The sequence below is a fragment of the Nomascus leucogenys genome, chromosome 3 (genome assembly GCF_006542625.1).
Source record: "Nomascus leucogenys isolate Asia chromosome 3, Asia_NLE_v1, whole genome shotgun sequence".
NCBI lineage: Eukaryota > Metazoa > Chordata > Mammalia > Primates > Hylobatidae > Nomascus > Nomascus leucogenys.
In genome coordinates this window covers 22,619,225-22,633,064 of record NC_044383.1, presented here as the reverse complement: position 1 = coordinate 22,633,064, position 13,840 = coordinate 22,619,225, and the positions used below count along the sequence as shown (strand labels likewise).

General features: G+C 36.0%; 1 protein-coding gene and 1 pseudogene across 1 annotated transcript in view; one reads left to right on the top strand and one right to left on the bottom strand.

Moving 5' to 3' along the window:
• The window catches only part of SHOC2 (SHOC2 leucine rich repeat scaffold protein), a 93,615-nt gene that overhangs the window by 13,732 nt on the left and 66,043 nt on the right, over positions 1 to 13,840 (top strand). The window lies entirely within an intron of this gene.
• On the bottom strand, positions 3,136 to 3,921 carry LOC100604362 (annotated as a pseudogene).

Here is a 13,840-nt window from a genome sequence, read left to right as displayed (position 1 = left end):
TGTAATTGAAGGATAGCATTGCTAACACTTTATGTTCTAGACTTTCAAAATTTTATATATGATTATATATGATTAAGTTAAAAGAACAATTAACATTAAATACTTATGTTTGTACAAGATGAGGTATTAATATCATTTATACAAAGAATCTTAATAGCTAGTATGTAGCCAAATAAACCAATAGAACTAGGATACTAAACTTCAATTATTACAGGAGACCAGGCAGGTAACATAAATGAGTGAACTCAGTAGGGGAAATATATGAGGTGGTTGAATTGTAGAACACTTGGAGAGGGCAGTTCCTTTTCAGTGTCAGCTGATTTTCGTCATTAAGAAATACGGAGCTGGGCGCAGTGGCATGCACCTGTAGTCCCACTACTCTGGAGGCTGAGGTGGGAGGATCTCTTAAGCACAGGAGTTCAAGGCTGCAGTGCACGCTGATCACACCTGTGAACAGCCGTTGCACTCCAGCCTAGACAATGGAGTAAGACCCTGTCTCTAAAAAACAAACAAAATAAATGTGGATCCAGTTCAGTGATGCCCATATCTTTTGATTTTTTTTTTTAATGAAAGTTTGGATTTTTATGTGAGGCTCCCAAAGATTAAATTCTGGCAAATTAAAAAAGCCACAGTGTGTGTTAAGCACGATGTAGCTATTAGCTGTATTTTGTATGAATACCACAAACAGTGGAGGAATGGAAAGATTTGCACACTCTTACTAATAATTATGTAGATATAAATAATATATCATTTTCATACATCAGATTGATGAAAATGATTACTAATTTGCAAGGCTGGAAGAGTATAAGTTGATGCAGGCTCTTTGGAAGAAGGCAGTTTGGAACTACAGATAAAAATTTAAAATGCATATTAGTTTGGACCTGACAGTTCTACTTTCAGGAATCTGCCTTACAGAAATATTAGTCCCTGTGGGTGAAGAGTAATGTTCAGTGAAGCATTATATATCTTGGTGTAAACAAGATTAAAAAATGTAAAGGAAAATAGAAACAACCTAAATATCAGTTGATAACAGGAATGATTAAATTATGATATAGCCATATCACAAATCATAGTCAATGAAAAGATGAAATATATCTGTATTCCTGTGTGGAAAGAGTCTAGAATTTACTATTTGTTATTTATATACAAAAATTATAATTTATATACATAAAGTTATACTATGCTGTCATTTTTAATATCTGTACAATATTGCATAGTACCATAATTTAGTCTTTTGATGTACATTAGGTTATTTCTAATATTTTGCTATTTATATGCACATTGCAGTGAACACTCCCTTTACATATGTCCTTGTAGTGTTGTCTCCTAAGATATGTTCCTTTTATATTTTATATGGTGACAACATTAAATATCTGAACTCTGTGGTATCTTGGGGACATAGATTTACCTCTGATAATTTGCTGTTTGTATGACCCTTGAATTGAGTAAATGTACCGTGGGCATGTTAGACCAGAGAACTAACCAGAAAAGTGGCACTGTGTTCAGTCATCCTAGATTCTTTAAGATTTTTAAAGGTAACTTTAGTAGTTTTTGTCTAGTCCATACATGCATGTGGTGCAAAATTCAAAAGATATAGAAAGGTAAAGTAAATCTTTCTCCCACTCTGAAACCTCTTCTACCTAGTTTCTGTTCCTGGGAAACTACTATGAGTTTATTCATCCTTCTGCACATATTTTATACATATATGTATATTTTATGCACATATATGTATATATTTTAAGTTTTTGTAAATGATAGCATACTATGCTGTTCTGCAGTTCACTTTTTCTCATTTAACTATAATAATATCTAACACTTACAAAGTGCTTTGTTCCAGGCCCTGTTCTAACAGGTGTTTTTGTATTGATTACTAATCTTCATCACAAACGTGAGAAGTAGGTAAATATTATTCCCTTACCACAGAGGAAGAAACTGAGGCACAGAAACTTTAAATGACATGCTAGTAAGTTGTCAGCTGGAAGGTGAACTCCATCATCCAGCAGTTTGGCTACAGAGTCTTTTATATTAGCCCATTTGCTATACTAACTCAATTGTTGCCCCATTCTTTTTATTAACTACATAATATTCCCTTGAAAAAACTTTAATTTATCTAACTAGGTCCTAGTTGGTGGACATTTAGGTGTTTCCACATATTGCTGCTACAGATGATGCTAGTGTGAATATCCTAATGCTTACAAATGCCTGTGTCATTTTGAATATGTAAATCGATTTCATTTTCATCCATTCAAATTTAGGAGTTAGGGGAGTCTTGTGTTCATATAGTTACATTCTATTTTGAGATCTAATCTGAGATTTTTTTTTAAATGAATGTATTTAGCTAATTTATATTTATTATAGCATTATGGTTATAGCCTCATCTTTTATAGCTAATGGACTAAGAGATAAGTCAAGGTATGTTAACAATTGAAATACACTTAAAGATGTAAAGCAGTACAGTATAAAGATATTAGCATTCCTCAGTCTGTTTACTCTCTTACCTTTTTTTGGTTATATAAAAACATTATCAGGAATTGTAACAATTACATTATATTCTGTAGCCATAGCCATAGTTTTAGACCAATAGTTAAGTGGATTCCAATGCTCAAAATTTGTTATTTTTGATAGTTTTTTTAAAATCTTTTAGATGGCTGAACTTTATCATCAAGGATTTTCTTAAAGTTTATGAAAACTATTCCTTAGGGTTTTGCATATTTAATGATGTTTAACTGTTGGTTTTATGCTGGGGGTAAATTCTTGAGTACTCTAGATATTGCTTCATTGATTTTTTTTTTTTTAAGACGGAGTTTCTCTATTGTCGCCCAGGCTGGAGTGCAATGGCGTGATCTCGGCTCACTGCAACCTCCGCCTCCTGGGTTCAAGTGATTTTCCAGCCTCAGCCTCCTGAGTAGCTGGGATTACAGGCGCCCCTCACCCTGCCTGGCTAATTTTTGTATTTTTTTTTTGGTTGAGACAGGGTTTCACCCTGTGGCCGGGCTGATCTCAAACTCCTGACCTCAGGTGATCCGCCTGCTTCGGCCTCCCAAAGTGCTGGGATTACAGGCGTGAGCCACCGCACCCAGCCTGCTTCACTGATTTTTAAACATTGATTCCCTCCTTCACATGTTAAGATGGTAATGTTTTTTGCGTAGATTCTCAAAGGATTCTCTTTTTAAATCTTTGAGAAATAGTAATTTTACTATTGCAGTATTTATCTTGATTAGTCTGCACCAGCTTTTCTTAGGAAAGGGCATGTCCTTTTCTTTTTTCTTTTCTTTTTTTTTTTTTTTTTTTTGAGGAATTAACAGTCTTTATTGGGCTTAGACCAGGAGTCCGTGGGTCTTGAGGACCTCTGTGTATTTGTCAGTTTTCTTCTCCACGTTCTTCTCAGCCTGTTTCCATAGCCTCATGAGCTGTTTCTTCTTCCGGTAGTGGATCTTGGCTTTCTCTTTCCTCTTCTCCTCCAGGGGTGGCTGTCACTGCCTGGTACTTCCAGCCAGCCTCGTGAGCCAGGCGCCCCAGATAGGCAAACTTTCTTGTAGGCTTCAAACGCACAACCTTGAGGGCAGCAGGAACCACCATCCGCTTTTTCTTGTTGTGGGGCGGTGGGATGTCGTCAAACACCTTGAGGCGGTCCAGAGCGGCCTGGCCTCGCTTGGTCTTGTGGGGCAGCATACCTCGCACGGTCCGCCACAAGATGCGGCTGGGGGCCTGGAAATGGTAGGGGCCTGGGGAAGGGTTGGTGTTCATCCGGTTGCGGAGGAAAGCCAGGTACTTCAACTTGTTTCTGTAGAAATTGCCAGAAATGCTGATGCTCCTTTGCAGCGTATGACCACCACCTTCCGGCCCAGCAGTACCTGTTTAGCCATGATGGCCGCCAGGTGGCCCAGAAGATGCCCTCGACCATCAAGCACCAGGACCTGCACCTCCGCCGTCTTCGGCAGCCGCTTGGAAAGCTTCTTTTTTCTTTTTCTTGGTCCAATCCTGACTGTGTTTCAGTGATATCAAATGAGGCCTGTGAAAGCTTCCAGTGTTTCAAGCAAGGGACTGTTGTATTTGCTTTTCTGACTGTCATGTAATTTACAGAACTGAACTAATAGTTTTAAGATTTGAAGATGCAAGCCATTTCCCTGGCTTGAGCTCTTCTAGCATCCCTCTTTACCTTCACTGTATTTAGTAGACCTTCTCTTATAGTATGGTTAGGGGTATGTCCTAGTTTGTTGAAGATGTAGTTTGTGTTTCGGTTTCTCACTCTCCTCTCCTAGTTGTTTTCAGATATTTTTAAGAGGAAAAGAGGGGAGCATACCATCTTTCTCCTGTCATTTCAAATTAGAAATCCTAAGAGCTATAGGTCAGTTCAGTTTTGTCAGAATTAAGATAACTTTAAGGAATAAAGTATGAGCTGATGTAGTTTTCTGAAAACCAAAAATAGTTCATTTACAGAGGCTCTTTTGGGTAAATTTTTTTTAATTAAACAAAATCACAATTTAACATACGAGTTTGATTATATCAGTTTGTAGTTATGAAGTCTTGTGCATTAGAAAGCATTAAGAATGAAACTAGTAAGTCTGCAATTAAGAATTAAGCATGAGACTAGAGACTAATGCCTAAAGACTAATATAATAACTAAAGTTAGGGTTTAGTTTTAGAGTACTCATCAGTTCTTCAGTTTGCCTTAGATGGTGATTCTTCTTTCAACTGAATCTGAAAATTAAACTTTCATGTACTAAGTTCTGTTACTAGAATGTTTTTAAGTCCTTTAGCTTAATGAATGTTAGTTCTAGAATAATCTGGTATTCTGAATGGCATCTTGTTTTTCAAGGGCAATGTCCATTTATTTTCTTCACTTAATTGGCCCTATATGTTAAAAGAAATATATTTGAAAAATTTTGATAGCTAGTGGGCAAGCCTTCTTCTGTTCTCTGATTTGAACATATTCTTATATTCATTTGCCTGAGTTTCATTTTACCTGTGGCACCTGAGAGAAGCTAAGTATTTTTTCCACCCCATTTCTTTTATTTGACTGACTATATATATTTCTTAGTCTCAAATATCTAACATCTAACACATCTAGCAGCTTCACAGAAAATTTTAATGCTTGGTAGATTATTGGAGCTTTCAGTTTTTAGCCTTTGTTACTCTAGTTATTGATCATTTCAGTATTTTTAAAATCTCAATTACATTTTTAATAATTTATAATAATAAAATTCGATCAATGTTTTAATTTGATAATAGTACCTATGTTTACTACTAAATAAGTGTACTTTGAGCAGTTGAAACACTATGAGATATTGATAGATATTTCTCAAAAAGGGTTTTCTGATCCAAATAAATTTGGGATATCTTCTATGTAATATAATAATGTACTTTGTGAAGAATGTATAGAACACTAATAATTTCTACTTAAAGGAAGAGTATACTTACATTGGAAGCACATCTTATCCCAAACCTATTTGATAATGGAACTAAATGTTGTAGAAATACATTTTGGGAAATGCTGAGAATATATTATAGTATATTTTCAGATCATTGTGTTGTTACGGTATTCCAATACATGTATTTGCATGTCAGTTGCATTTTAATAGGGATAAATGATAATTGCTGTCCCAGGATGTAAATATAATCAGAACATTTAACTGTGGTAGTATGTTTTCTATAAATCTGAGAGTTTTTTGACATGGAAATTTTGTTACAGTTGCTTTTCCAGACTAAAAGTAATTTTTGAGTGCCTCCTATGTATTAAACATCAAAAATTGATCTTCTTTCGAACTACTTTCTGTTAAGTCTTAGCAGGAGGAATTTTAGAAATCTTGTAGCCCTCCCGACTTACTTTTCAGTAAAAACTGAAGCCTGGAAATGTAGCTTTTGCCTAGGTCACATTGGAACCAAGCCCTTTAACTCCAGATTTTTTTGCTATTTTTTTACTGCCTTAAAAATTTTATTTATTTATTTTTTTGAGACTTGGTTTCACTGTGTCACCCAGGGTGAAGTGCAGTGGCACGATCATGGCTCACTGTAGCCCTTATCTCTTGGGCTCAAGCCGTCCTCTCACCTTAGCCTCCTGAGTAGCTGGGACCATAAGCATGTGCCACCATGCCTGGCTAATTTTTTTTATTTATTGTAGAAATAGAGTTTCCTTATGTTGCCCAGGCTGGTCTTGAACTTCTGGCCTCAACCAGTCCCCCTACCTTGGCTTCCAAAAGTTCTGGGATTACTTTTGAGTACATTACTTTTGAGATGGAAAGCTAGGTGGTATCTCCACTTAACATGAGAATTGAGGTAAGATATCGAGTCATCTTTGATGTTAGATTATGAGGTATGTCAACTTTAATATATGTAGAACTCAAGTTTCTAGACATCTAGTTTCCCCCTGACTTCTCTGAATTATTTTTCTCCTAGGCAAGAGAAAAAGTTTTAAAATAAGCATGTACCCTTACCAATGTTACTACTAAGGAATAATCAGTGATAGTTTTTAAGAATTGGTGCACAGGCCAGGGATGGATGAGTCAGATTCTTTTCTCAATTGAGCTACATCATCACTTCTTAGTGGTCAATTATGGAAATATTTTCCTACTGTTAATGGAAAAGTGGACTTAAATGACTATGAAGTTAATCTCTAAGGTGCTGAATTAAAATTTATAGAATATATTCTTTTTAACATACTTTTCAGAAGACACCATTCTGTTGAAGATAATTGGCCTCTTGGTTATATGAATTATGCATTTAGACATAATGTATTATTGGAAGAAATTTCTCTTTTAAATACCAGATTGATAAAAGTTATTAGTGCCATCTGTAGAATCAGGACTGAAATGATAGGAGAAAATTTTTTTTCGAGATAGACATGTGTATTTTGTGTATTTTGTTGGCCACTCATTTTACTCAGTTTCCCAAGACTAGAAAGCAATGCTGCCTTTCCTAATCTTGTTTCATCAAAGTTTCTTGGGGGTTTATGTGTCTAATCTTTACATTAATTGTGGTGTATGTTCTTCTGTTTCTTCTTCTGTGTCTCTTTCAGAGATGCGTAACTCTCACATACCTTTATATTTCTCTTAGAATAGAAATGAATCATATTAGGAAGAAGGCACATCTTTAGGGTTAGGTTCAAAAGTCAGCATATATGTGAAAATAGTGTATATTAAAAATGTCCATTCAGTCCTCTAAATGCTCAAAGTATAATACATGTGATTTTGCATGTATCGTGTATGTAAATTCAATTATTTATAGTTATACAATTTTATATAGAGGTTGTATTAACAAATTATTCAGGTGCTGCTTAGGTATTGCAGCACATTTATGAACATTTCAATTTACTGATTCTGTTTCTTGTCATCTTTATTTACTGTGATGATTTTATCAGTTCCTCTCTTAGTTATTTAATGGTTTTCTGTTGTCTTTAGTTTAGATTTTTTCTTTAACAAATTGAGGAACTGTCACCATCCACTCAACCTGGCCACTTGGATAATTGGTATACGTTTTTTAGAATGTTTGAATATGTTGAAAAATGATTCACATGCTCTTTCTGTAGATTGACCACACACATACGTCTTTCCTGAGGAAAGACAAAATAGTGGTATTTGTGGTGTTTTTTTCTTTCTTTTTTTTTTTTTTGTGACAGGGTCTAGCAATGTTGCCCAGGCTGGAGTGCAGTTAGCACAATCTCTACTCACTGCAACCTCCACGTCCTGTGCTCAAGCAGTCCTTCCACCTCGGCCTCCCAAGTAGCTGAGAGTACAGGTACATGCCACCATACCCAACTAATTTATAAAATAGTTGGTATTTAAATTATATCTGTCTCCCCATCTCTCACTTTTTTTTTCTAAGTTCTGGTAGGTGTGTAGTGATCTGTCATTGTGATTTTAATTTGCATTTTCCTATTGATTAATAATACTGAACTTCTTATTTGGATGTACTTGTTTTCTGTATCTCTTCTTCCGTAAAATGTCTGCTTGAGTCTTTTGCCCATTTTCTACTTTTCTTTTATTAATGTTGAGTTTTTGTTTGTTTGTTTTGTTTGTTTTGCATTTTCCTCTGTTGCCCAGGCTGGAGTGTAGTGGCGCAATCTTGGCTCACTGCAACCTCTGTGTCCCAGACTCAAGTGATTCTGGTGCCTCAGCCTCCCAGGTAGCTGGAATTACAGGTATGTGCCACCTGCCTGGCTAATTTTTGTATTTTTAGTAGAGACAGGGTTTTGCCATGTTGGCCAGGCCAGTCTCGAACTCCTGGCCTCAAGTGATCCACCTGCCTCAGCCTCCCAAAGTGAGGCATGAGCCACTGTGCCTGGCCTAATGTTGAGTTTTGAGAGTCTTTTTATGTTTAAATGTAAGACTTTTGTCGAATACATGGTTTGCAAATATTTTCTCCCAGTCTATATAGCTTTTTTTTTTCATTCTCTTAACAGGATCATTTGTGGGGCAAAACTTTTTAATTTTGATGAAGTGCAGTGTATTGATTTTTTTCGTATATGAAAAAAATTTTTTTTTGCCTACGAATTACTGGTTTTTGAAGACTTTCTTGTATGTTTTCTTCTCAGAGTTTTATAGGTTTACATTTTACATTTAAAACCATGATTTTGAATTAACTGAAATTTTGGATTAGTTGAATTAATTTTATATACACTGTGAAATTTAGATTAAGGTGATTTTTTGTTTTTGTTTTAGCTTATGGATATCCAGTTGTTCAGCACCATCCAAAGAATTTTTCATTCTCTGTTAAGACAAAATTCATTCATTTGTTTTGTACTTTGAAGGGTTCTTTACCCACGTGTGATTTTGATTCATCATACATTGGTCTTCTGGAAAATACTGGCTCTTTGAGTTACGCAGTTTTCTAAATGTTGACACATTTTATCATACAGTATTAAAGACATTTGTTAATAATTCCACTGATTTTGTCAGGAAGGTCTTTAAATATTGGGTTGCTTTCAAGTTCATGGTGGTGAATGCATGCTTTCTAAAGTTCTAATTTTTATTTAGGGTCTAATTTTATCACTGGCAACAAATATTCTGTTATTTTGTTTTTGTTTTTGAGACAGAGTCTTGCTCTGTTGCCTAGGCTGGAGTGTAGTGGCTCAATCGTAGCTCACTACAGCCTCTAACTCCTGAGCTCAAGCAAGTCTTCCGCCTCAGCCCCACAAAGTGCTAGGATTACAGGCATGAGCCGCTGTACCCAGCTCATTTGTTTTTGAATTAACAGGCTCATTTCCTTCATTTTCAAGAAAATGTCTGCCAAATACTAGAGACTGAAGAGCTGCACGTTTTCCTCAACTGGCTCAGGTTTTAATAATCCATACCAGGCTACCTCTCTGTAATAACACCCTCTTGGTCTACTCAGACTCTTTCATGTATATTTGAATTACTTTCTAGTGTCCTTCCGTTTCAACCCAAAGTACTCACTTTATTTCTAATAGGGCAGGTCTGTTAGCAGTGAATTCTTCTGGTAATGTTTTCATTTTACCTTCATTTTTGAAGGATAGTTTTTATGGATATAGAATTCTTGTTAGACAGTTTAAAAAAATTCTTTTAGAACTTTGAATATGTCCTCCCACTGCCTTCTGGTGTCTGTATTTTCTGATGAGAAATTAAATGTTAATATTTAGTATCTCTTGTATATGATGAGTCACATCTCTTGTTGCCTTTGTTTTTTGAGTTTTTCATTCTCAGTTTTCTAAGATGAAGAATTCTTTCTATCAACAGTTTGATAATCATCTGTCTTCATGTGGATTCTCTTTGAATTTATCTTCCTTGGAGTTTGTTAAGCTTCTTAAATGTGTGGATTGATGCTTTTCTTCAGAATTGAGATGTTTTCAACCATTATTTCTTTTCCTTCTTTCCTTCTGAGACTGCCTTTATGAGTATGTTAGTTCACTTCATGATATTCCAGAGATCTCTGAGGCTCCGTTTCTTTTTCTTTATTCTTTTTTTTTTTCTGTTCCGCAGACTGGATAATATAAATTGACCTATCTTCAACTTTGCTGATTCTTTTTTCTTCCTGCTCATATCTGCTGTTGAACCCTTCTAGTGAGTTTTGCGTTTCAATGATTGCACTTTCAACTCCAGGTTATTTGGTTCTTTTAAAAACAACTTATATCTCTGTATTGATATTCCCTATTTGGTGAGACATTGTCCTTATACCTTCCTTTAGTTCTATAGGCATGTTTTCCTTTAGTTCATTGAACATTTTTAAAATAGCTAACTTACAGGAGATTTGATTTTAAATTTTCATTTACAACTTTTACCTAAGTGAACATGGGCTATCACAACCTTCTGTGAGCCTGTGTCATCAGCTCTAGGGCGTGATCAATAATAAATGGCTGAGTTGTCCTGCTGGAACACTGAAACCTTGGTAACTCACTAGAGAACAAAAAGTAGTCTCATTATGTTAAATATTAAGAGTCAGTAACTTGTGTTTGTCAAATTGAGAACCTATTTTCTTACATCTAAACAAGGAAGTTAATCTTGAGGCAGTAGGATTGGAATTAAGCATTCTGGTCACAGAAAGTCACATTGGCCTTTTATGGATCAGTTTTAACAGTCTGCATTCTCCTTTTCTTCTTGGCAACCCAGAATCTTTCTACCAACTCTTTTAGCACACTTCTTCCACCTATTATCATTTAAGATCCTCTTTTGCCCCAACTTTGCCCCATGTGGCTATGGATTGGATTTGATCTCACCAGTCTCCTCTTTCTTGCTCGTCTCAAAGGAAGACCTGCCTGTTATCTCCCTGCTTTTTTGTTATTATAGAAAAACTGAGAATGACAAAAACATACCTTGGAAAATTTATTATGAAATCTGAAATGTGACATGTTACAAAGTTCATAAGCTCCTTGTTCCATGGTATATTGTTATATCCATTCTTAGGATATTCTGTTGTGATACTATTTTCTGCTTTTTATTTTGAAGCTGGTACTTATCCAGGCCCTCTTATCATTTTGCCATTATCCAGTGGAAATCTATGGATCCTACCTTTATGTGTGCTCCTTCTGCCCACAGTGGAAAATGAAGATAATCCAGATCACAAATAAAAAGTATGTATCTTTGAGCCAAAAAAAAAAAAAAAAGCTGACTTAGAAGTGTTTAATAAGTCCAATATCTGGATTTCCTCAGGGACAGTTTCTGTTATTTGCTTTTCTTCCTGTGTATGGTTCATATTTTCTTGTTTGTTTGCCTATCTTATAATTTTTTGTTGAAAATTACATTTGGACATTTTAAATAATAAATGGGCTTTGAAATAATGTGGACATTCTAAATAATATAAAAATGTCCAAATAGTGGAGACTTAAAATAATTTGGCAACTATGAAAATCACATTTTGCCCTCTCTTCAGGGTTTGTTGGAGTACTTGTAGTTGTTTCTTCATTTAATTACTTTTGTGAATTAATTCTGCAAACTCTATTTGATGTGGGTGACTACCTCAGTAGATAATTCAGTCTCTAGTTGGTTAGCTTAGTTGTTGCTAATGAGTGGACAAAGATTTCTTTACATGCCTGGAACCAGTAAATCTCCTAGTCTTTGCCAGAGGATTTTCTGTATGTGTGTTGGGGCATGCCTTCAACACTCAGCTGGGTAGTTGGCAACTCTGCCTTGTCCTTATGTCCTGCTTGTGCAGAGCTTCAAAGCTTAGGGCCTTTTCAGGTCTTCCTTGAGCATGCACACAGCCTTAGGCACGTGTATGACCTTCTAGATTCCCAGTAATATGTCAGAGCTTTTCAAAGTCTCTTGCGGATATTTCATTCTCAGCTTTTCCTTTTAAGATTTAAGTCTGTTGCTCCAACTGTTATTCACTGCCTCAAGTAGATATGGTAAAACACTTTCCTGTAATTTTTTTTAGTGAATATCTCCCTGGGGAAAAGGCGTTTTGCATTGTGCAAGCTCTGAGTCAGGTCACATACGGTCAGCATTGCAAATAGGGTCTTCCTGGAAACAAGACCGGTCAAGTAATAATTTGGGGAGATTGAAGCTTTGAATGAGCTACAACTCTTGCTGCTTTTTAGCGTAGCTTCTAGAGTGCCCTCGGAATGTGAGCTGTCATTTCTTCGAGACTGCTGTGGATCTGGAGAGCAAGGGATGGGACTAGGGCAAGTTAAAAAGTTAGAAAGCTCATCATTCTTACTGAGATTAAGCTTTTTAAAAATAAATGCAACTTGGATGCAAACTTTTTATTAATTTTTAGAGTTCTGATAAAGTTGATTCTATTTTCCAGTTTTCTTAGTGCTTTTGTGGAAGAGAGAATTTTTAGAGTTGCTTACTCTGCTGTTTTCTGTGATGTCGCCTCCACTTGGGCTTTGGCATCCCACACTGACAGACCTCCATATTTGACTCTCCCTATCTCCACCCCAACCCCACTCAGACTCTGACTCTCCATGCTAGGCTTACCCTCTGTGTGAATACCTTTTCACCTTGCTTGAAGTCTTAACTGTTCATGATGTACAGCCTCCCCCTTAACCATCAAGCCTATCATGTAGAAATCTTCCTCACTCTCATAGACTCCAGTATCACACCCTGATTCATCACTACCTGTGGATGTTCTTCTCACCCCCAATCAAGTTCTGATTCTCTATGTTGAGCTATCTTCCTATGAGCATACCCACCCTATCCCAGTTGGCCTCTTAAACATCTTGTGGGTTACCATCATATGTCAGTGTTCATCTCTTCCTGTTCTGACTGATACCCTACACAGAACTACAACTTTGTGGGATTGTCCTTTTCATCCTACTCAGGCCCCGAGTAGGACTTTTTAATCAAATAAAAATCCCTTAAGTTTGAATAGTATAATCATGATATCACTCAGTGAAATCCTTGATATCTTATTATTGTAGTGGTAACTTCTGATGGGTATGGGAATGACATAATTCTATACCATGTCTTCTTTATTTTTCATTTTAGGTTTACTGAGATAACAGATATTTTGAAGCTGATCATTTATATTTCTTAAAGAAGAAATTTATTCTAAAAAATTATATCTAGATAAATTAATTTGTTGTTTTATTCATGTAGTAACCATTTCTTGGGCATCTAGTATTGGCCAGGTTTTAGGCTCTGAATATACAGCTGCAAACCAAATAGTCAGAAGCCCCTGCTTTCACAGATTTCACATTCATAGAGGAGAGGGAGATGATAGACAAAATAAATAAGTAAATATATTTTATCAGGTAGTAAATGTTATGAAGAAAAATAAAGCAGCGTGAAAAGAATAGGAAAGAGACATTTCTGTTTTATATGTAGATTGAGAATGAGATATTTGAGCAGGGAACAAACAATGTGGATATTTGAGAGAAAGGGCTGTATATATGCAGATGGAATAGCTAGAACAAAGACCTAATGTGTGAGCATGTAGATCTGCATTCAAAGAAAAGCAAGATTAATATGAATGGAATGCAAGTACCTAGCGGGGAGAGTTGGAGAAAAGCTAGAGAAGTGTAGGGGCTAGATCATGTGGAGTCTTAGAGGTTGGAGTAAGGGCTTGCCTTTTATTTTGAAAGATGGATGGCATCAGATTTTTTAAGCAAGGGAGTGACTTTATCATATTTAAAAGTTAAATAGGAAGAGTGATGTTAGTAAACTGTCAGAATAGTAGTTTTCAGCATTTGTTTCTTCACAGAAACATTTCGAATAACCACTCATGGACAAAAATACCTTCACAAGAGCTAAGTATTCCAAATGATAGATTGTAGCACCTGGTTGTAGCATAGATACAACAAATGATGCATTGAAGAGGGTAGGAACTACAGTTGCACATTAATTGTTTCACCCCTTCCCAAGCCTGTGCAGCACAGTATGGAGAAAGATGCCCTCCAAGTGGAGGAAGGAGAGTCAAGTGAGCCCCTAACTTTACTGTGAACCCC